Consider the following 24,591-nt stretch of genomic DNA (forward strand, 5'->3'; position numbering starts at 1 on the left):
CACTCCTTGCTGAATGGAAAAAAGACACAAAGCAGGAAAACAGATAGCTCAAGTACTTACAAATGAATCATCCAGATAATTACTTGAAGGAAAAATAAACAATAAAAGATAGAATAATTAAATATCAAATTAAAGAGAGGAAGATAAAAGCGTACTGATTAATAGATTTGTAACTGTGTAATTTTTTACACTTCGAAATTTTGAAAACTCAGTTGAAGTGCATACTGTTACACACCAGCTATTTGATTGTGGACTAAAATAAAATCATCAATGTCCATTTATTGAAATCTGACATTTGATTATTAATTATTAGTTTTTTGCTTGGTTGGTAATGCTCAGAGCTTCTGATGGTTTTGCAGCACAAGACCTGGTTTAACAGTGCAAGGTTATTTATAGTATGATATGTTAGCCTTTTATTGGACTTGGACATAAAAATATTGTATGCAACAGGATGACACACTCAGTATTTAACAATGGATAATTTAATTAGGTGTACATTTTTGATTCCAACAAGTTTTCAAAAATTAATGATAAATCCGCATTACATGTGCAGGAATATATCTTATTTTAAAAATGGGTTAAAACATGCTCTTGATCTGCTGGTTTGCTACAGTGTTCAGAGGGGAGTAACCCAATCATTCCTTCTTGCAGATTACAGCACCAAGGACAGAAGAACCATGTACAGAAATACAATATTTGCTGGCTCTTACACATGGATCTGCCAGCTTGTTCCTCACAGGTGTAGATTTTGTTCAATGTGCCCCTCCAAAACAGGTCACATTTAAATTGCTGAACTTTCCCTGAGGACAGCAGCTGCACTTTCCAAACATTTTTCCCTCTTTTAACGCTGCTTTTATTGATTTATGAAAGCAACATTTAGACAGTCAATATTCAGTCTTAAAACTGAGAAAAAATTAACTACTTCTGCAAAAATAAGTTCAAAATAGCAGTTTTATATATGAATTGCAATTAATGAGAAATGCAAGCAACAAATGCCAAATTTTATCTTAAAATCATATTCACAAGAATATTAAAAAAATTACCTGAAATATCTATAATATTATCAGGTTCAAATTACAGCTTGATTACAATATTGATAGAACCACAAATCAAGAGGACAGCAGATTTAAATTATGCTTGTACCTCGTGTTCATCTCACCTAGGAATGGCAAATCGCCAAGAAGCGGGTATTTTACTGCTGAGGCTAAAATGGTTCAAAACTAAGTTTAAACTTAGGGTCACACTGTATCACATTTAGAAACATAGAAACATAGAAAACCTACAGCACAATACAGGCTCTTCGGCCTACAATACTGTGCCGAACAAGTGCTTGCTTTAGAAATTACCTAGGGTTACTCATAGCCCTCTATTTTTCTAAGCTCCATGTACCAATCAAGGAGTCTCTTAAAAGACCGTATCGTATCCAACTCAACCACTGTTGCCGGCAGCCCATTCCACGCACTCAACACTCTCTGAGTAAAAAACTCACCCCTGACATTCCTCTGTACCTACTTCCAATCACTTTAAAACTGTGCCTTCTTGTGTTAGCCATTTCAGCCATGGGAAAAAGCCTTTGGTTATCTGCACGATCAATGCCTCTCATCATCTTCTACACCTCTATCAGGTCACCTCTCATCCTTCGCTGCTCCAGGGAGTAAAGGCCGAGTTCACTCAACCTACTCTCATAAGGCATGCTTCCCAATCCAGGCAACGTCCTTGTAAATCTCCTCTGCACCCTTTCTATGATTTCCACATCCTTCTTCTAGTGAGGTGAACAGAACTGAGCACAGTATTCCAAGTGGGGACTGACCAGGGTCCTATATAGCTGTAACATTACCTCTTGGCTCCTAAACTCAATCCCATGGTTGATGAAGGCAAATGCACCATATGCCATCTTAACCACAGAGTCAATCTGCGCAGCAGCTTTGAGTGTCCTATGGACTCAGACCCCAAGATCCCTCTGATCCTCCATACTGCTAAGAGTCTTACCATTAATACTATATTCTGCCATCATATTTGACCTACCAAAATGAACCACCTCACACTTACCTGGGTTGAACTCCATCTGCCACATCTCAGCTCAGTTTTGCATCCTATCGACATCCTGCTGTAACCTCTGACAGCCCTCCACACTATCCACAACACACCCAACCTTTGTGTCATCAGCAAATTTACTAACCTATCCCTCCACTTCCTCATCGAGGCCATTTATAAAAATCATGAAGAGAAGAGGTCCCAGAACAGATCTCTGAGGCACACCACTAGTCACAGACCTCCATGCAGAATGTGACCCGTCTACAACCACTCTTTGCCTTCTGCGGGCAAGCCAGTTCTGGATCCACAAAGCAATGTCTCCTTAGATCCCATGCCTCCTTACTTTCTCAATAAGCCTTGCATGGGGTACCTTATAAAATGCCTTGCTGAAATCAATATACGCTACATCTAATGTTCCACCTACAGCAATGTGTTTAGTCACATCCTCAAAAAATTCAGTCAGGCTTGTAAGGCACAACCTACCTTTGACAAAGCCATGCTGGCTATTCCTAATCATATTATGCCTCTCAAAATGTTCATAAATCATGCCTCTCAGGATTGTCCCCATCAATTTACTGACCATTGAAGTAAGACTCATTGGTCTATAATTTCCTGGGCTATCTCTGCTCCTTTTCTTGACTAAGGGAACAATATCTGCAACCCTCCAATCTCATGGAACCTCTCCCGTCCCCATTGATGATGCAAAGATCATTGCCAGAGGTTCAGCACTCCCCTCCCTTGCCTTTCACAGTAGTTTGGGGTACATCTCATCTGGTCCCAGTGACTTATCCAACTTAATGTTTTCCAAAAGCTCCAGCACATCCTCTTTCTTAATGTCTGTATGCTCAAGCTTTTGAATCTGCTGTAAGTCATCCCTACAATCACCAAAATCCTTTTGTGTAGTGAATATTGAAGCAAAATACTCATTAAGTACCTTTGTTGTCTCCTCTGGTTCCATGGACACTTTTCCACCATCACACTAGATTGGTCCTATTCTCTCACATCTTCTCCTCTTGCTCATCTCATACTCGTAGAATGCCCTGGGGCTTTCTTTAATCCTGTTCACCAAGGCCTTCTCATGGCTCTTCTGGCTTTCCTAATTTCATTCTTAATCTCTTTCCTGCTAGCCTTATAATCTTCTAGATTTCTACCATTACTAGTTTTTGAAATTTTTGTAACCTTTTCTATTCTTCTTGGCTAGATTTTCAACAGCCTTTGTACACCTATCATCCTATCCCTGTCTCATTGGAATGTACCTATTCAGAACCCCACACAAATATTCCCTGAACATTTGCCATATTTCCGCTGTACATTTCCCTGAGAACATCCGTTCTCAATTTATGCTTCCAAGTTCCTGTCTGATAGCTTCATATTTCCTCTTACTCCAATTAAACGCTTTCTTAACTTGTCTGTTCCTATCCCTCTCCAATGCTATGGTAAAGGAATTAGTGATGACAACTCTATCTCCAAAATGCTCTCCCAGTGAGAGACTTGACATCTGACCAGGTTCATTTCTCAATACCAGATCAAGTACAACCTCTCCTCTTGTAGGCTTATCTACATATTGTGTCAGGAAAACTTCCTGAACTCACCTAACAAACTCCACGCCATCTAAACCCCTTGCTCTAAGGAGATGCCAATCAATATTTGGGAAATTAAAATCTCCCACCACAACTACCCTGTTATTATTACACCTTTCCAGAATCTGTCTCCCAATCTGATCCTTGATGTCCCTGTTACAATTGGGTGGTCTATAAAAAAAAAAACACTCAGTAGTGTTATTGACCCCTACCTGTTTATAACTTCCACCCACAGAGACTCTGTAGACAATCCCTCAATGACTTGCCCCTTTTCTGCAGCCGTGACACCATCTCTGATCAGCAGTACCACACACCCACCTCTTTTGCCTCCCTCCCTGTCCTTTATGAAACATCTGAAGCCTGGCACTCTAAGTAACCATTCCTACCCCTGAGCCATCCAGGTCTCTGTAAAAGCCACAACATCATAGCTCCAAGTGCTGATCCAGGCTCTAAACTCATCTGCTTTGTTCACTTACACAGCACTTTCTGGAGCTGGTCTCATTTTTATTACCTACTGAATTCTCAGTCGTCAGAATGCTGAGCTATCAGTCTCTGCACATGGATGCCTCAAAGTATTTTCCATCAGTGCAGGAGTCTAATAAGATTGCCACATGGGAAGTAAGGAAAGAAACAATTAGAACTTAGAAATTCAACAGAATTATGCTTGATACTGCACTAACCTTGAATGCAACTGCAGAGTAAAGTCCAAACTAATGAAATAGCATTCAGCATGGAAAACATAACTCTCAAATAGTCAGAAATGTAAAAAATCTGGAGTAAAGACCGAACGTTCTAGCTGCAACTGTGCTCTCATCGCCAGGCTGGTTTGACCAATTTATAGCTTAATATTTCTATGCATCTTCACAGCTGAGTAAACCTAATGTGCTGAAAAGGATTTTTGTTAAATACAAACACAACTTAACAATCGTTTCCATGATAGTTCAATTTTCAAATACTGCATTTTGCTCATTGTAGTTGTAAAGCTGAAGTGAAGAGGTGCTGCTCTATGGAAGCTCGACAAAGAGAACCTGTAAACAGTAATGATATACCTTTAATCATTCATTTCAATCAAGTCGAACACCCGAACTACATTCTGTGCATGACTGCCTGTAATGAAATATCCAGCTGACTGCTCTGTTTGAATGGTAGGTTTTCAAAAAAATTCATAAAAAGATTGCTGCCATGTGAAGAGTATAATTACAACCAGTTGTGGATCTTAAACAAGATGAAAGGCTGGATCTTATCTGTGGAGAATGAACACACTTCAATGAGAAAATGCCTTTTCTCTACAGATCCCCATGAAAAGGCCTTCAAAATCGAATATGCTTAGGTTGAGAAGTTACAGAATCTGGGCCTCTGTACCTCCCTCTGCAACTGGATCCTTGACTTCCTAACTGGAAGACCACAATTTGTGTGAATTGGTGATAACATATCCTCCTCGCTGACGATTAACATCGGTGCACCTCAGGGGTACGTGCTTAGCCCACTGCTCTACTCTTTCTATACCCATGACTTGTGTGGCTAGGCATAGCTCAAATACCATCTATAAACTTGCTGATGATACAACCATTGTTAGTAGAATCTCAGATGGTGATGAGAGGGCATACAGGAGTGAGATATGCTAACTTGTGGAGTGCTGTCACAGCAACAACCTGGCACTCAACATCAGTAAGACAAAAGAGTTGATTATGGACTTCAGGAAGAGTAAGACAAAGAAACACATACCAATCCTCTTAGAGGAATCAGAAGTAGAGAGAGTGAGAATTTTCAAGTTCCTGGGTGTCAAGATCTCTGAGGATCTAACCTGGTCCCAACATATTGATGTAGTTATAAAGAAGGCAAGACAGCGACTATACTTCATTAGGAGTTTGAAGAGATTTGGTATGTCAACAAAAACACTCAAAAACTTCTATAGATGTACCGTAAAGAGCATTCTAACAGTCTGCATCACTGTCTGGCATGGAGGGGCTACTGCACAGGACCAAAAGAAGCTGCAGAGGGTTGTAAATCTAGCTGGCTCCATCTTGGGCACTAGCCTACAAAGTACCCAGGGCATCTTCAAGGAGCAGTGTCTCAGAAAGGCAGGGTCCATTATTAAGGACCTCCAGCACCCAGGGCATGCCCTTTTCTCACTGTTACCATCAGGTAAGAGGTACAGAAGCCAAAAGGCACTCACTCAGCAATTCAGGAACAGCTTCTTTCCCTCTGCCATCCAATTCCTGAATGGACATTGAACCTTTGAACGTTACCTCACTTTTAATATATATATATATTAAATAATATATATTTAATATATATATTATTTCATGATTTTTAATCTATTCAATATATGTATACTGTAATTGACTTATTTGTTTTTTTCTTCTTCTATATTATGTGTTACATTGAACTGCTGCTGCTAAGTTAACAAACTTCACATCACATGCCTGTGATAATAAACCTGATTCGGATGTTCTCGTCTCAATCAAGCTTCAGCAATGTGAAATTCAAGGAATATTTTCAAAATTTACATATTTGGAAGAAAAGTGAAGTGATCATGGATTTTGTGGAGAATATTGATGTGCAACTTTGAGGTAGAAAAAAATATATTTTAATGTTGGAGGCAGAGCTTTGCTTGGTTTAATTTATAATATCGACAGTGTCAGATGTATTTATATGTAATGCCCTAGTCTAGCTTTCAAGTAAGCAAGGTGTTACTAATAATGAATGAAGCTTTGCATTTGCTCCTTTCCATGGGAGCCACAATGTAACAGTGTAATGAAGCTTACCTAACATAAATCATGATGATAATTGTCAGAATCATCATAAATATGTACTGAAGGTAGAAGGATGACATTGAATGTTCCTTTACTGGTATTGAGCTACGGAATAAAAGACAGTTCACTGTTTTAGATATCCAGAGATAATATTTTAGCTTGCTGCAGAACAAGCCTCTTTATCTCCACCACAAGGGTTTTATTCCTTTTCTCAGATTTTATTCCTCATATTTTGCAGTCCTGAAGGTACGCTGAATGAAGTTATTTTTCCATAGATAAGAGAGTTACTGTATACAACAATAGGCCAGTGGCATGCACAGACGACACCATACATCACACGCATATTTTACAGCAATCCTACACTAATGCCATTTTATTTTCCTCACGTTCCTCTCAAATTCCATATGTTTCTACCACTCAGTTGGGCCAGTTTACATCGGGCAATTAAATTGCTAACCAGAACAGCTGAGGAGACCCTATACATCCGAAAGAAAGAAGTGTAAACTCTACCTGACTGCAACTTGGGTTGCTGGAGTTGACAGGCCGCAGCTCTTCTCACATCATGACTGAGCCACCATTTTGGCATGGTGGATGAAAATTCCCAAGGCACAGCAAATTAACCAGCAAAAACAATTAGAATAATAAAACTGATTCAGAATATGAATCATGCTGTAAGTGGTATAGGAGCAACACACAAAATGTTGGAGGAACTCAGCAGTCAGGCAGCATCTTCAGAAGGAAATAAACAGTTGACATTCAGGCCAAGAACCTTCATCAGGAATGAAAGGAAGAGGTAGGAAGCCAGAAGAAAGCAAGGGGATGGGAATGAGTACAAACTGGAGGTGATATTTGAAACCAGGTGAGGGGGAAGGTTGGTAGATGGGTGCAAGAGGGGGAATGAAGTAAGAACCTGGAAAGTGATAGGTGGAAGACGTAAAGGGCTGAAGAAGGAACCTGAGAGGGCAATAGATCATAGAAGAAAAAAAAATGAGAAGTTCCGGAGGGAAGTGAAAAGAAGCAGTGAAAGCGAAACAGAATGTGGAATGGAAAAAGAGAGAAGGAGGGGGGGAAGAAAAGCACAAAAAGTTAGAAAAATTAATATTCATGCCATCAGGTCGAAAGCTGGAATGTGTGATGTTGCTCCTGTAGCCTGAGTGTGGCCACATCATGGTAGTAGAGGAGTACAGGAACCAAAATGGCAGAATGGGAATGGGAGGTCAAATTGAAATAGTTGGCCATCAGGAAATCTCATCTTTTGTAGTGGTAGTGCGAAGGTGCGAGATGAAGCGGTTCCTCCAGTCAATGAATGCTGCATTGGGAACACTGGATGCAGTAGGTTACCCTGAATGTCTCACAGGTGAAGTGTCATCTCACTTCGGACTGTTTGGGGCCCTGAATGGTGATAAGGGAGAAGGCTTAGGGGTAGGTATAGCAATTATCCTGCTTGCAGGAATAAGAACAGTGAAGAGGGAAGAGTGAACAAGGGAGTCATGTAGACAGCAATCCCTGTGGAAAGTGAAGAGTGGTTGCAGGGAGAGGGAAAATATGCTTAGTGTTAGGATTCTGTTGTAGATGGCAGAAATTGTGGAGAATGGTGTACTGGATACAGAAGCTCATGGGGTGCTAGGACCCTATCCCCGTTATGGTGACAGGAGGGCAGACTGAGCGCAGAGATGCGGAAATGGAGGAGATGCAGATGAAGATAGCCTCCTTCTTGGTGGAACGGGAAAAACTGCTCTTTGAAGAAGGTGGACATCTCGTATACAATAAAATGGAAGGCCTCAATCTGAAAGCAGATGTGGTGTAGACAGACAAATTGAGAAAAGGGAATAGCAATTTTGCAAGTAGCAGTGTGTGTCACAGGGAAGAAAGGTGTCAGTTGGAGGAAAAGTTGATGAAATTGATGAGCTTAGCATGGGTAAAGGAAGCAGCACCAAATACAGTCATCAATGTAGAATATAAAGAGTTGGGGAACATCATCAGTGTAGGCTTAGAATATGGGCTGTACCACATAGACAACAAAAAGGCAGCCATAACTGGGACTCATACGAGTGTTCATAGCTACACCTTTGATTTGGAGAGAGTGGGAGGAAACAAAAGAAAAATTGTTGAGTGAGAGGATCAGCTCCGCCAGATGGAGGAGGGTGCAGTGGAGGGGAACTGGTTTGGTCTGTTGTCCAGGATGAAGCAGAACTTATGTATACAATGCCATTTCTTCATTCATTCGAACAGTGTGGTGAAAAGGGCCAGTCTGTTCTTCTGTGCACAAGTAAGTAAAATGTAATTGAAGAATGAGTAAAGACTGTCAGAGTTCATCTTTTTGTGGGCATACTCAGTAAATCCAATAACCATAAGGAATCAATGAAAGACCACACTAACAGGCAACAAAGTATGCAAAAGACAACAAACTGTGTAAATACAAAAAAAGGAAATAATAATAATATAGACGGCCTCTCCAGGACATTAACTTCATTGTTTTTAAGCCAATCCTGTGGAGCTTAGGCTTTATACTTGGGGTCATCGTCTTGCTGGAAAGCAGATCTTTTCTCAAGTTGCAATTGTCTTGTAGACTGCAAGAAGTCTTCCTCCAGGATTTCCCTGTATTTTGCTGTACTCATCTTACCCTCTACCTTCACAAGTCTTCCAGGGCTTGCTGCAGTGAAGCATCTCCACAGCATGATGCAGGCACCCCCATGCTTCATGATAGGGATGTTGTTTTTGATGAGGTTTAGTGCTTGGCTTACACTGAACATAGCATGTAGTCTGATGGCCAAAAAGCTCAATTTTGATTTCATCAGACTATAGAACCTTCCTCCAGCTGACTTTAGAGTCTCCCACATGCCTTCTGACAAACTCTAGCCAAGATTTCATGTGAATTTTCTTTTTCCCCAATGATGGCTTTCTCTTTGCCGCTCTCCCATAAAGCTGAGACTGGTGAAGCACCCAGCAACAGAGGTTTTATGGCAGTCTCACCCATCGCAGCCACTGAAGCTTGTAGCTCCTCCAAAGTTGTCATAGGTCTCTTGGTGGCCTCCCTCACGAGTCCCTTTCTTGCACGCTCACTCAGTTTCTGAGGATGGCCTGCTCTAGGCAGATTTACAGCTGTGCCATATTCTTTCCATTTCTTAATGATTAACTTACCTGTACTCCAAGTGATATTCAGTGACTTGGAAATTCTCTCGAATCCATCTCCTGACTGGTGCTTTTCGATAACCTTTTTGCAGGGTTGCTTGGAGTGTTCTTTTGTGTTCATGGTGTAGTTTTTGCCAGGATACTGACTCACCAGCAGTTGGACTTTTCAGATACAGCTGTATTTTTCTACAATCAATTGAGACACCTTGACTGCACACAGGTCTCCAAAAACAGATCTCTATTTAACTAGTTATGTGACTTCTAAAACCAGTTGGCCGCACCAAAGACTTATGCTTCTAGACCAAAGACTTATGCGCTTTTTATATTCGTTCTTGCAAATGATGTTAATTTAAATCCAGGGCCGTATCAGCCAAAATTCCCTTGTACGGTTTGTAACAAAGTTGCAAAGGATGGGCAACAAGCAACTGAGTGTGAAACTTGTAATTTTTGGTTTCATTGTGCATGCATTGAAATGAATGTACAGATTTATAAGATTTTAGTAGAGCATCCATCTTACTCCTGGACCTGTTGTAACTGTGGTCTCGCCAATTTCTATTCTTCCCTCTTCACTGTTGATAATATTGAAACTGATAGTAGATTCAGTTTACTTGCATCTCAGCCCTCAGATCCCTCAGAGTTAGAGTTGGACTTAAATGTCCCCCCAGATATTGGATCCCCTAACAAGGCATCCACACTATACTTTAAAATTAAAGGGAAGAGTCGTAGACCTATAAAGACGTGCAACCGGCGGAAGTTTAAGACTTTAAAAATTATGAACATGAATTGTCAGAGCTTGAGAGCAAAGGAAGCTAACTTTCAAGCCTTGATTGACAATGGAAACCCTGGCATAGTAGTTGGTACTGAGTCATGGCTCAACAACGACATTGCTTTGGGAGAAATCTTTCTCCCCTACTTCCAGGTTTTTAGGAAAGACAGGAAATCTAGCTCCCATGGTGGAGTGTTTATTGCAGTGAAAAATACTCACATAGCTACTGAAAAAAATACCCTAGGTTCAAATTGTGAAATAAAGTGGATTAGTATTCATGTTAAAGGTCTAAAACCGGTGTAAGTTGGAGCATTCTATCGCCCTCCATCATTTGATGTTGACTATTTAAAGGAACTGAATTTGGCTCTGAACACAATCCCTCAATCAGCATCTATTTGGCTTCTTGGAGATTTTAATTTGCCTAGTGTAGATTGGGACAGCGGTATTATACGCCAAGGGGGCAGCTATGTAGCAGTCAGTAAACTAATGCTTGACATTGTACCTGATTTTAATTTGGCACAAATTGTTATGGATTCAACTAGAGAAAGTAACATACTAGACTTATGTTTTGTGTCAAATCCAGCTTTAGTTCTGAATCACCATGTCACTGCAGGGATTAGTGACCATGATGTTTTGTAGTGAATGCAAAATTTACTGTGAAATTAATTAAACCCCCCAAAAGGAAAATACTTCTGTATAGGAAAGCAGATTTTAGTGGGATTTCGACCAGTCACTATCTAAGGTATATTTAGTATTAATACTCTTTGGTCTGACTTCCAAGAGGTCCTTCAAACAGCAATTAACAAGTATCTCCCCTCTAAAATGAGCTCTTCCAAGTTCAACTTACCATGGGTAAACCAGTCCACCTGGCGTGCGATACGCAGAAAGCAAAGACTCTATAATAAAGCGAGGAAATCCGGTCATAGTGAAGACTGGCAAAAGTTTAAATCCTTGCGCTGACTTACTGATAGAAACATCAGGAAAGCTCACCATCGGTATGTTAATGAGGTAATAGGTGAGAGTTTAAAGAGTGACAACACCAAATCCTTCTGGTGCTTTATTAAGTCTACAAGGCAAGAAGTTTTTGGAATTTCTTCTCTCTCATAAAGGGGCTGTGTTGTGTCTCTTGCTGCAGACAAAGCACAAGCACTTAACCAGCAGTTTTGCTCTGTGTTTACAAGGGAAAATCTGAATGAACTCCCCACTTTAGATCCCCGCAAATACCCCAGACTTGCCAGATCTCTGATTATTTCAGATTATAACTGCAACAGGTGTTAAGAAGCTTCTCGCAGAATTACAGCCTAAGGAAGCACCAGGATCTGATCAAATACCAGCTATGATTCTAAAGAGTTGTGCTTCCAGTCTAGCTCCCGTTTTGCAAAAGATATTCCAGAAGTCTATTGATACTGGGACATCACCGGATGATTGGTTGACAGCGAATGCCTTTCCAATTTATAAGAAGGGTGAGCGTACAAACCCGGGAAATTACAGACTGGTTTCACTCACTTCCATCCCTTGTAAAGTTCTTGAACATATTATTCACCGTCCATAATGTGACAAAATGTTCTTACTCAGCATCAACATAGATTCCGACAGGGCAGATCTTGTGACACGCAACTTACAGGGTTGATCAATGACTTAGCAAAGATCCTTGACATTAGAAGCCAAGCAGACTTGATCATACTTGACTTCAGTAAGGCATTTGACATGGTCCCCCACCAGAGATTGCTACGTAAGCTTGAACATGTGGCCATTAACAACAGCCTTCTATATTGGTTAAACATATTCCTCACCAACAGACAGCAACGTGTGCTTCTTGAGGGGGCAGAGTCCCCTGGATCTTCAGTAACATCCAAAGTGCCCCAGGGGACCATGTTGGGACCCTTACTTTTTCTCATTTACATCAACGACTTGCCAAATATAGTCAAGTCCAAAGTCATAATCTACCGTGAGATAAAAAAATGACCAAGATGCTCAGAGGCTGCAAAACGATATTGATTCATTATGTCAATGGGAGTCTCAATGGCAAATGTCCTTCAACTCATCTAAGTGTTATGCTATGCATGTCAGTCACAAAGTTAAACCAATCAACATGACATATGACATGAATGGACAGATTCTTGAAACAGTCACCCACCACCCATATCTTGGTGCTGAAATTAGCAAGGATCTTAACTGGGTATGCCACATCAATCAGATTACAGCCAAAGCAAATAAAATGCAGGGTATCCTGAGAAGAAACCTCCACTCATGTAGTAAATCCGTCAAGCACATGGCATATAAGACACTCGACCGTCCAAAGCTTGAGTATTGCGTGGCCACATGGGATCCCCATCATCTAACAATAAGAAGGTCATCGAAAAAATCCAACGCCATGCTGCTCGCTTTGTGTTAAATGATTACAGCAGGAAACCCAGTGTCACCAACATGCTCTCTAACCTTCAATGAGAACCACTTGAAAATGGATGTATTAAACTACGGTTAATTTTCATTTTCAAAGAAGTTCACAACATCACTCCATTAAACATCCAAATTCGTCAACAGCAAACTGGGCCTCACATATTGGAAACTCCTTTATTCAATAAGATTTGCTACCAGTACTCCCTCTACCCAAGATCAACAAGAGAGTGGAATCTTCCGCAGCCAGACCTGCGCGGTATTTCTGACATTAATATTTTTAAAGATAAACTCAATCAAATCGATTTAGGGATCTAGTCAAAAAAGCTGACTTTACAATTTAACTCCCACGCCGTTCTTCACACCGACTGCGCGTTATAACAGCCGTCTGGCAGTGCTTGCGCAGTCCAAGCAGAAGCAGTGATGATTTGGTGTGATATATTAAAAGGGAGTGAATACTTAGGCAATCAATTATTTTGCGTTTTATATTTGTAATTAATTTGGATCACTTTGTAGAAATCTGTTTTCACTTTGACATGAGAGTCTTTTTCTGATAATCAGTGTCAAAAAAGCCAAATTAAATCCACTGTGAGTCACTGTTATAAAACAATAAAACATGAAAACTTCTAAGTGGGGGAGGGGGGATGTGAATACTTTTTATAGGCACTGTAATTTCCTTGCAATTGAAGATTGATTTCATTAAACTTTGCAAATAATTCTGACAAATAAGCAATATTGTGCCTAATATTCATGACCTGCTGGTAAAATGAAGCATTCAAGTCTTCAAAGACATTTATCACAGCTTCAAAAGCAACCCAGGCAGTTTCCTCTTGAGAGCCATCCGACTTCTGCATGCAATAGAAAACATTCAAACTGTTCATCATCCTCAATGCAAAGCTTTCAAAATAGTGAGAATTGAGGGACTTGATTTTATTTACCACTGTGATAACAGTATGTAATGATTTGTGCAACTGTTCACTTAGGTTTTTAGTGACAGGATGTTTTCTGTGAGTTACACAGTGAATGGTAAATATGTTAGGTAGAGTTTTTTTTCCCCCAAGATAGTAATAATTCCATGGTATTGTCCTGTCATTTGCGGTGCCCCATCTGTTGCACAAGCAAGATTGTTAGGGATTGGAATGTCCTTCTCTTAAAAATTGTTCAGCAGTCCAAAATAGTGACTTCCCTTTCATATCTGTTTCTTTTCCCCTTGTAAGTAAAAACTCTTGAAATATGTTTTCATCTTTTATGATGTGATCATAGCCAAGGAACAAAGATTCTTTTCCTGGCAAAGTTGATTCACCCAACTGCAGTGCAAATTTTGTTGTCCCAGGAATGTTGCACAATGTGTCTTCCACATTCTTAGATATTTCATCTATTCATCCTTGAACAGGGTTGCTGCTGAGCAGAATCACTTTAATTATTTGCTCTGGTGTCTTACATAAAATGATACTCAGACCTCTCTTACAGTTGGCAGAATCAGTATTTCTTCAATTGTATGGGGCTTTCCAGATTTAGCAATGAGCAGTGAAATGTTGTATGAAGCACACACACCGTCACTGTTCTGTTGTGAAGTGCTGGCAAACATGTTTAAGTGTTTCCTGTTTCTGGAAGTTTTCACAAAATGGCTGAAAATAAGCCAAGCTCTTGTTTGATTTATCTTGTTTGTATTATCTTCAAATGTTCAAGGAGCTTGAAGGATTTCATTGCCTTGTTTGGAAATAAAATTCACGCAATACTGTAGACACATTGCTGCTGTTAGTTGCTTGATGCTGAAATAATTCCATATTTCAGATACTCCATGCTATACTGTCACCACTTCTTTCTCATTTGATTTGCTTCTGCTTTTTTTCATTATGGATTAACAACCGCAGTCAATGACCTTTTGTTTAAGCACATCCTCAAACACTTCCATCAATAAATGGGAAAGTTATCACATCATTATAGCTCAGGCAAGACCTGACTGTCTGCCTGAAGGTACATAAAGTGAGGCAGTGATATCTTGCTTGGGCTGTGGGCTAGAGAAATGTGGTCAAGAACATTTGAAAGGGCAATTTCCATTGACTGCTATACCTAATTCACAGGAACAGCGTCACAGCATGATTGGAGTATGTGAATCATACTAGCTAACACTCTACTACAGTAGTGAATGGCAATAACGTGTGGGCTGGGCCCAGAAGTGGCACGATTTTTTTCATTTGAAGTTCTTGTGATATGCCTAATACAGAAGTGTCACATTTCTTTTCAACAATCACAACTTGCTTTGACCGAAGTCTATGCTGATGGAGGGTTAGCAAAAGATGAAATGATTTTGATATCATTGTAATATTTATGAAGCACTGAGTATGAAATGTTTCTAATAAGTAACTTAATTCGTAAATTAAGCCTGTTATCCTTAGCTGCCCCCTTGCTACTGAGCACAGCCTCCCACCACCTCCTTTATCTTTATTGCCCCCTTAAGACTTCCACTGCCATGGGGGGGGGGGAGTGGTGGGGGAGGAGAAGTGACGTGCATGGGCAACAGCCAGTTCTTCAAATCACCCCGCCCAAACTTGCACCCTGAAGAGGACAGTTACCAAATGCACAAACCCATGATCCAAATTAAATCCACTGTGATTCAGTGTTGTAAAACAATAAAACATGAAAACTTCCAGGGGGGATGAATACTTTTTATAGGCACTGGATAATAAAGGCAATAAACACTTTTGCTATACCCGTATTAACATATTCTTTTGTCATATCTTGAAGCTAATTTGGAAAATTTACAAGAAAAAAAGAACTTAAATGACAAATTTTATAAAACACTTGAATGCTCCAGATTAACACTACCTAGGATAGAAGGTGGAAGAGGAATAACAGACATAAAGAATTTACACAACAGTTATATAAAACTTCAAAGATATATTATCATCAACTAAAACACAATTCAGCACTCTATGGAAGTATATTGAATTCTGATAAGAAGTACACACCACTAAAAATGGAAGCACAACCCAGAAAAATAAAGAAATTATTGCTATAGAAGAGAAAATTAACCAATGGAAGAGCAAGACTCTCCATGGAAGACATCCCATGACCTTAACAGATGAGACACCAACAAAGAAGTGCAGATGTCTGGCTCAGAGTTGAAGACCTCTTCCCAGAAACAGAGGGGTTCCTGTGGCAATACAGGACCAGGTGGTTAACACAAAAATATTATCGAAAATACACAATAAAGTACTAACAACTTTAAGATGTCAAACGTATAAAATGCAAAAGAAACCATAATAATAATAACTAAATAAGCAATAATTATCGAGAACATGGGATGAAGAGTCATTGAAAGTGCATCCTTACATTGTGGGAACAGTTCAGTGATGGCGCAAGTGAACTTGAATGAGGTTATCTCCTTTGGTTCGAGAGCCTGATGTTTGTAGGATAATAACTGTTCCTGTATCTGATTGTGCGAGTCCTGAGGCTCCTGTAGCTTCTTCCTGATGGCAGCAGTCAGAAGAGCACATGACCTGGGTGGTAGGGGTCCCTGATAATGGGTACTGCCTTCCTGCGCCAGAATCCCCTACAGATGTGCTCAATGGTGAGGGCCATGGGTTGTCCCCACTACTTTTTGCAGAATTTTCCATTCTTGGGCATTGGTGTTCCATACCAAGCTGTGATGCAGCCAGTCAATATACTCTTTGCCACACAAATATAGAAGTTTGTCAAAGTTTTAGATGTTTTACTTCTTAGGAAGTAAAGATGCCGATATGCTTTCTTCAGAATTTCCCTTACATGCTGGCCCCAGGACAAGTCTTCTGAATGATAATACCAAGGAATTGATCAATAATCAGCTCTTTGGTCTTACATTGAATAAGCGATTGTTTTTGTAGCACCACTCCGCCATATTTGCAATCTCCCTCCCACATGCTACTTCATCATCTCCTTTATTCGGCCTGATGGAAATTGTGGAGGAGATGTTGTTGCCAATCGGAACTGACAGGGATCAGCAAGTCTGGTAATCGAAGATCCAATTGCACAAGGAGGGATTAAGGCCAAGGTCTGGAAGATGATTGCAAACACGAGGAATTCTGCAGATGTTGGAAATTCAAGCAGCACACATCAAAGTTGCTGGTGAACTCAACAGGCCAGGCAGCATCTCTAGGAAGAGAAATCTCTTACTCCCACTTTCAAATCTCTTACTAGCTCTTCCTTCAGTTAGTCCTGACGAAGGGTCTCGGCCTGAAACGTCGACTGTACCTCTTCCTAGAGATGCTGCCTGGTCTGGAAGATTATTGACTAGTTTTGAGGGGATGATAGTATTGAACGCTGAGCAGTCGTCAATAAAGAGCATCCTAATTTATGCATCTTTGCTGTCCCGATGTTCCAGAGTTGACCGAAGAGCCATTGACATGGCATCTGCAGTGGAGTTGCTGTGTCAGTAGGCAAACTGGAGTGGATCCAAGTTGCTTCTCGGGCAGGAGTTAATATGTTTCATCACCAGCCTTTCAAAACGCCTCGTGAAAATGCTACTGAATAGCAGTCATTGAGGCAGGTTACTATATTCTTCTCAGGCACCAGTACAATTGAAGCCTGCCTGAAGCAGGTGGGTACGTTACACTGCCGAAGTGAGAGATTAAAGATTTCAATGAACACTCCAGCCAGTTGATAAGTACAGGATCAGAGTTCAGAATCAGGTTTATTATCACCAGCATGTGACGTGAAATTTGTTAACTTGGCAGCAGCAGTTCAATGCAATACATAATCTAGCAGAGAGAGAAAAAATAAATAAATAAAATAAAACATGATAATAAATAAACAAGTAAATCAATTACGTATATTGAATAGATTTTTTTAAAACGTGCAAAAACAGAAATACTGTATATTAAAAAAGTGAGGTAGTGTTCAAAGCTTCAATGTCCATTTAGGAATTGGTTGGCAGAGGGGAAGAAGCTGTTCCTGAATCACTGAGTGTGTGCCTTCAGGCTTCTGTACCTTCTACCTGATGGTAACAGTGAGAAAAGGGCATGCCCTGGGTGCTGGAGGTCCTTAATAATGGACGCTGCCTTTCTGAGACACCACTCCCTAAAGATGTCCTGGGTACTTTGTAGGCTAGTGTCCAAGATGGAGCTGACTAGATATACAACCTTCTGCAGCTTCTTTCGATCCTGTGCAGTAGCCCCTCCATACCAGACAGTGATGCAGTCTGTCAGAATGCTCTCCACAGTACAACTATGGAAGTTTTTGAGTGTATTTGAGACTTGCCAAATTTCTTCAAACTCTGAATAAAATATAGCTGCTGTCTTGCCCTCTTTATGACTACTTCAGTATGTTGGGACCAGGTTAGATCCTCAGAGATCTTGACACCCAGGAACTTGAAGCTGCTCACTCTCTCCACTTCTGATCTCTCTATGAGGATTGGTATGTGTTCCTTCATCTTACCCTTCCTGAAGTCCACAATCAGGTCTTTCATCTTACTGACGTTGAGTGCCAGGTTGTTGCTGCGGCACCACTCCATGAGTTGGCATATCTCACTCCTGTACGCCCTCTTGTAACCACCTGAGATTCTACCAACAATGGTTGTATCGTCAGCAAATTTATAGATGGGATTTGAGTTATGCCTAGCCACACAGTCATGTGTATACAGAGAGTAGAGCAGTGGGCTAAGCACCTTGAGGTGTGCCAGTGTTGATCGTCAGCGAAGAGGATATGTTATCACCAATCTGCACAGACTGTGGTCTTCTGTTTAGGAAGTCGGGGATCCAATTACAGAGGGAGGTACAAAGGCCCAGGTTCTTCAACTTCTCAATCAGGATTGTGGGAATGATGGTATTAAATGCTGAGCTATAGTCGATGAACAGCATCCTGATGCTTGTGTTGTCTAGGTGGTCTAAAGCCGTGTGGAGAGCCATGGAGATTGCATCTGTCATTGACCTATTGTGACGATAGGCAAACTGCAATGGGCCCAAGTCTTTTCTGAGGCAGGAGTTCAGTCTAGCCATAACCAACCTCTCAAAGCATTTCATCACTCTCAATGTGAGTGCTACCAGGCGAGAGTCGTTAAGGCAGCCCACATTATTCTCCTTTGGCACTGGCATAATTGTTGCCTTTTTGAAGCAAATGGGAACTTCTGCCCGTAGCAGTGAGAGGTTGAAAATGTCCTTGAATACTCCTGCTGTTGGTTGACACAGGTTTTCAGAGCCTTACCAGGTACTCCATCGGGACCTTCTGCCTTGCGAGGGTTCACTCTCTTTAAAGACAGTCTAACATCAGCCTCTGAGACAGAGATCACAGAGTCATCAGGTGCAGCAGGGATCTTCACAGCTGTAGTTGTGTTCTCCCTTTCAAAGCATGCATAGGACGCGTTGAGTTCATCTGGTAGTGAAGTATCGCTGCCATTCATAATATTGAGTTTCGCTTTGTAGGAAGTAATGTCTTGCAAGCACTGCCAGAGTTGTTGTGCATCTGATATCGTCTCCAACCTCATTTGAAATTGTCCCCTCACCCTTGAAGTAGCTCTCCGCAAATCATACCTGGTTTTCTGGTACAGGCCTGGGTTGCCGGAGTTGAATGCCACAGATCTAGCCTTCAGCAGACGACGTACCTCCTGGTTCATCCACAGCTTTTGGTTTGGGAATGAACAGTAAGTCTTTGTGGGCACACACTCATCCACACAGGTTTTAATGAAGTCAGTAACAACTGCAGCATACTCATCCAGATTCAAAGATGAATCCTTGAATACAATCCAGCAGGTTCACCCTCCTGAAGGATGCTGTCATGTCAGCCTTAGAGTCTGAAATCACAGTTATTGGGAGCTTTGGGAGTTCATGATGGTTCTTCTATGTTTTCACAATCAAATCAAGCAAAGAATGCATTGAGTTCGTCTGGAAGCAAAACCCTGTTATCATCAACAATGTTGAGCATCCTTTATTGATTCAAGTTTCATCCAGAATTGCCACTTTGTCAAGGAGATGGTTTTCTAGAGATTGTACCTGGTCCTCTTGTAACTATCTTCGTTGCCAGACCTGAATGCCTCAGATTGCAGATCTCAGGGTTTAGTCAACAGAGGCTAAATGCTGCAGTTCTGAGTGGAATGCAGAAACAGAGGATCCTGGGTGTACAGACATAGTAATAAACCCTTGAAGATAGCAAGGCATGTTGAGAAAATGTTTAGGGTACCACAATTTCGAAATAGAACACAAAGGAAAAGTGCAGGAAGTTATATTGTTCTTGTACAAAGAAACAATTTGGCCATGTGGTCAATTCGGGGGACCTCAGTTATATGTGAAGGTCCTAAGAGAGCACAAATGAACCTTATTAGAATAGTTACAGTGATAAGGGATTTCAGAGGTATGGTCAGACCGAATACTCTTCTAGGTCATAAAAAGATAGAGAGCGGATTAGAAAGAGGTCTTAGTTACTTCAGTAAGAAGAGAGAAACCATTCCCTTTAGTGATTGAATACAGATTTAAAACTTGGGCAAACAGTACAAGGATGATTTGAGGGAAACTGTTCAACTTAGAGTTGTCAACCAGTAGACAGCCATGTGAGGGAGAATCACTTGCAGGATAATGGAGAAAAAAACTGGAAAATGAGATTAATGGAAATGCTTTGTTAGGTATTCCAAAGGGGGAGGGGGAGCAGCCAGAAGTCTTGGTAACAACGACATAGGTAAGAAAAGGAAAGAGGTCCTGAAAAGAGAGTTTAGGGAGTTAGGTAGAAAGCTGAGAAGCAGGACCTCCGGGGTAGTTATCACTGGATTGCTGCCTGTGCTATGTACTAGTGAGAGTACGAAAAGAATGAATGTGTGTCTGACGAACTGGTGCTTGGGGCAGGGGTTCAGATTTCTGGATCATTGGCACCTCTTCTCAGGAAGTAAAACTGTACGAAAGTGATGGGCTACGCCTGAGCCTGAGGGGGACAAATATCCTCGCAGGCAGGTTTTCTGGAGTTGTTAGGGAGGGTTTAAACTAAATTGGCAGGGGGTGGGTTATAAGGTGGTAGGGCTGAGGAAGGGGCAGTTGGTATACAACTAGATGAAGTGGGTAGTGAGACTGTCGGGAAGGGCAGGCAAATAATTGCAGTCGGTGGGATAAATTGTAGATTACTACAGGGGCAAAATTTAGAAGGGCAATGAATACAGGACTTAAGGTGTTATATTTGAATGCCTGCAGTATACTATGAGGTATATGACCTTTTTGCTCAGTTAGAGATTTGTGGGTATGATGTTGTGGGTATCACTGAGTCATGGCTGAAAGAAGATCATAGTTAGGAACTTAACATCGAAGGATATACATGTCATCAAAAGGACAAGCACGTGGACAGAGAGGTTTGGGTGCTTCTGTTGGGAAAAAATGAATGAGGTGACATTGGATCAAAAAAAGTAGAACTCTTGTGGGTAGCATTAAGAAACTGCAAGCGTAAAAACACCCTGATACAAGTTATATGTAGTCCTCTGAACAGTAGCCAGGATTTGAGCTACAAATTACAATGGAAAATAGAAAAGGTATGTCAAAAAGGCAATAATACAGTAGTCATGGGGGATTTCAACATGGAGGTAGATTGGGAAAATCAGGTTGGTGCTGGGTGCCAAGACAGAGAATTTGTAGTATGCCTAGGAGATGACTTTTCAAAGTAACTTGTGGTTGACCCCACTAAGGGCGAAGCTATTCTGGATTGAGTGTTGTGAAATGAATGAGATTTGATTAGGAAGCTTAAGGTAAGTGAACCCTTAGGAGAAGTAATCATAAAATCACCCTGCAATTTGAGAGGGAGAAGCTAAAGTCAGATTATCGGTATTTCAGTGGAGCAACGGGAATTATAGAGGCATGAGAGAGGTGCTGACCAAATTTGAATAGAAGGGGATACCAGCAGAGATAACAGCAGAACATCAATGGCCTGTTTTCTGGGAGCAAGTCAAGAGGTGCAGAATAGATACATCCCAAACAAGAAGAAGTATTCTAAAAGCAGGATGATGCAACCATGGCTGATAAGAAAAGTCAAAAACAACATAAAAGCCAAACAGAAGGTATATAATAGAGCAAAAAATATTGGGAAGTTAGAGGATTGGGAAGCTTTTAAAAACCAACAGAAGGCAACTTAAAAAACCATAAAGAGGGAAAAGAAGAAATATGAAGGTAATCTAATCAATAATATCACGGTTGGTACAAAAAGTTTTCTCAGATATATAAAGAGTAAAAGAGAGGTGACAGTAGATATCAGACCGCCGGAAAGTTAGCTTGACCTCGGTGATTGGGAAAAGATGTTGGAGTCAATTGTTAAGGATGATATATCAGGGTACTTGGAGGCACGTGATAAAACAGGCTGAAGTCAGTATGATTTCTTTAAGGAAAAATCTTACCAGACAAATCTGTTGGCATTCTTTGAGGAAATACCAAACAGGATAGACATAAGTGAATTGGTGGATGTTGTTTTGACAAGGTGACACATTATGAGGCTTATTAACAAGAGCCATAGTATTATAGGAAAGATATTAGCATGGACAGAGGATTGGCTGATTGGCAGGAAGCAAAGAGTGGGATTAAAAGGAGCCTTCTCTCATTGGTTGCCAGTGGATAGTGGTGATCCACAGGATTTGGGGTTGGTGCGGCTTCTTTTTACATTATATATCAATGACTTGGAAGATGGAATTGATGTCTTTGTGGCCAGATTTGCGGATGATGCAAAGATAGGCAAGCCTTTTATCTAAGAAAGCATGTGCTTATGTTGGAGCAGGTTCAGAGGATGTCCATGAGAATTATTCTGGGAATGAAAGGGTTATTATTTGAGGAGAATTTGATGGTTCTGGGCCTGTACTCACTGGAATTTAGAAGAATGAGGGGAAGATCTCATTGAAACCTATCAAGTATTGAAAGGCCTAGATAGAGGGGATGTGGAGAGGATGTTTCCTACAGTGGGAGAGACTAGGACCAGAAAGCACAGCCTCAGGATAGAGGGATGTCTATGTAGAATAGAGAAAAGGAAGAATTTCTTCAACCAGAGGATGGTGAATCTGTGGAATTTGCTGCCATAGACAGCTGTGGAAGCCATGATACAGGATGTATTTAAGACTGAAGTTGATGTATTCTTGATTAGCCAGGGTGTGAATGGTTACCATGGGAGGGAAAATGGATCAGCCATGATGAATTGGTGGAGCAGACTCGATTGGCTGAATGACCTGATTTTGCTCCTATTTTTTATGGTCTTATACTCTAAGATCGACTTGTGGTCTCAATACCCAGTAATAATTCTGTTTCCATGCAGACTGCAATGGTTAGAGGCATGGTGGTATTGAGTATTTTTGTGAGGGTGATCTTTGTGATGGAGAGACTCCAAATGCAGCTAAGGTTAACCAGGCCTCAGGGAGTGGAAGTTTATAAAATGGAAGTTTTCTATTTTGTTTTAGATCACTGTCTTTCTTAGTGGGAACTTTTGTTAAGCAACAGTGAACATGGAATATTCAATACTCAATGTCTTTAATGCAGCTCAATATGAATTATTCTTTCCTAATCTTCCTGTGCTCCACAAAACAACTCATCCCTGTGCCATTTCACCCTCCTCAGTACTTAGAAATGGAGAGGTGCTCATTGTAATACAGTTGTTTAGTCATAATGTAATGTCACTGGTATCCAATTTTTCCTTGTCTTTTCCTTGTATATAGTCATTATGACAAATCTTGATCCATTTCTGGTCAATTACAATTGAACCAAATACCAAGATAGAAAGGAAAATGAAGGGAAACAGAAAGAATGAAAGGATACAAGAAGAACATAACACTGATTTAAAAAGAGCAAATAAAATAGCATAACCATAACAATGATATTTTCTCAAGCCAGATTTCCTGCCAGAGGCTTAACAGTTTATGAGCAGGAATGATAAGCTCTAAAGATCATATTTCAGTTCAAAACTTTCCGATTGAAATAATAAATGTTCCACTCAAGCATCCTGTTAGGCCTCGAGTTCATGAATGAACTGTTACTATCCAGGAGCAAACATAGTTCAGCTTCGGCACCTCACTCTTTTTACCAAATTTGGAGTATTGTGTACAGTTCTGCTCACCAAATTATAGGAAAGATGTCAACAAAATAGTGAGAGTACAAAGGAGATTTACTAGAATGTTACCTGGGTTTCAGCACCTGAGTTACAGAGAAAGGTTGAACAAGTTACGTCTCTATTCCTTGGAGCGTAGAAGGTTGAGGGGGAACTTGATAGAGGTATTTAAAATTATGAGGGGGATTGATAGAGTTGACGTGGGTAGGCTTTTTCCATTGAGAGTAGAGGAGATTCAAACAAGAGGACATGAGTTGAGAGTTAGGGAGCAAAAGTTTAGGGGTAGCACAAGGGGGAATTTCTTTACTCAGAGAGTGGTGGCTGTGTGGAATGAGCTTCCAGTAGAAGTGGTAGAGGCAGGTTCGATATTGTCATTTAAAGAAAAATTGGATAGATATATGGACAGGAAAGGAATGGAGGGTTATGGGCTGAGTGCAAGTCTGTGGGACTAGGTGAGAGTAAGCGTTCGGCATGGACTAGAAGAGCTGAGATGGTCTGTTTCCGTGCTGTAAGGTCAACAGCAGATACCATCTCTCTGGCCCTACATTCCTCGTTAGAACACTTGGAGAATAAAGTCACTTATGTAAGGCTCCTTTTCATTGACTACAGCTCTGCCTTTAATACCATCATTCCAAATAAACTGATTCCTAAGCTCCGGAACCTGGGCCTTAGCACTCAGATCTGCAGCTGGATCTTCAACATCCTCACAGACAGGACCCAGGCTGTAAAAATAGGGGACAAGCTCTCCCCTACAAACACTCTGAGCACCGGTGCCCCACAAGGCTGTGTACTCAGCCCCCTGCTGTACTCACTGTACACCCATGATTGTGTAGCCGAGTTTCCATCAAACTCAATATATAAGTTTGCTGATGACACAACAATTGTAGGCCGTATCTCGGGTAAT

At 40.8% G+C, this 24,591-nt stretch overlaps 1 protein-coding gene across 4 annotated transcripts in view; it reads right to left on the reverse strand.

The window, feature by feature from the left end:
• LOC140204180 (lectin-like) overlaps nt 1-24,591 on the reverse strand; it is a 138,242-nt gene that overhangs the window by 12,200 nt on the left and 101,451 nt on the right. The window contains exon 2 of one of the 4 annotated variants that reach the window (XM_072270643.1): nt 16,002-17,404. The exons of the other annotated variants lie outside the window; for them this stretch is intronic. The gene's annotated coding sequence lies outside the window, so the exon portion shown is untranslated. The remainder of the gene's footprint in view (nt 1-16,001; nt 17,405-24,591) is intronic. 4 annotated transcript variants of the gene reach the window in all.

Source organism: Mobula birostris, chromosome 10 (assembly GCF_030028105.1).
Source record: "Mobula birostris isolate sMobBir1 chromosome 10, sMobBir1.hap1, whole genome shotgun sequence".
NCBI lineage: Eukaryota > Metazoa > Chordata > Chondrichthyes > Myliobatiformes > Myliobatidae > Mobula > Mobula birostris.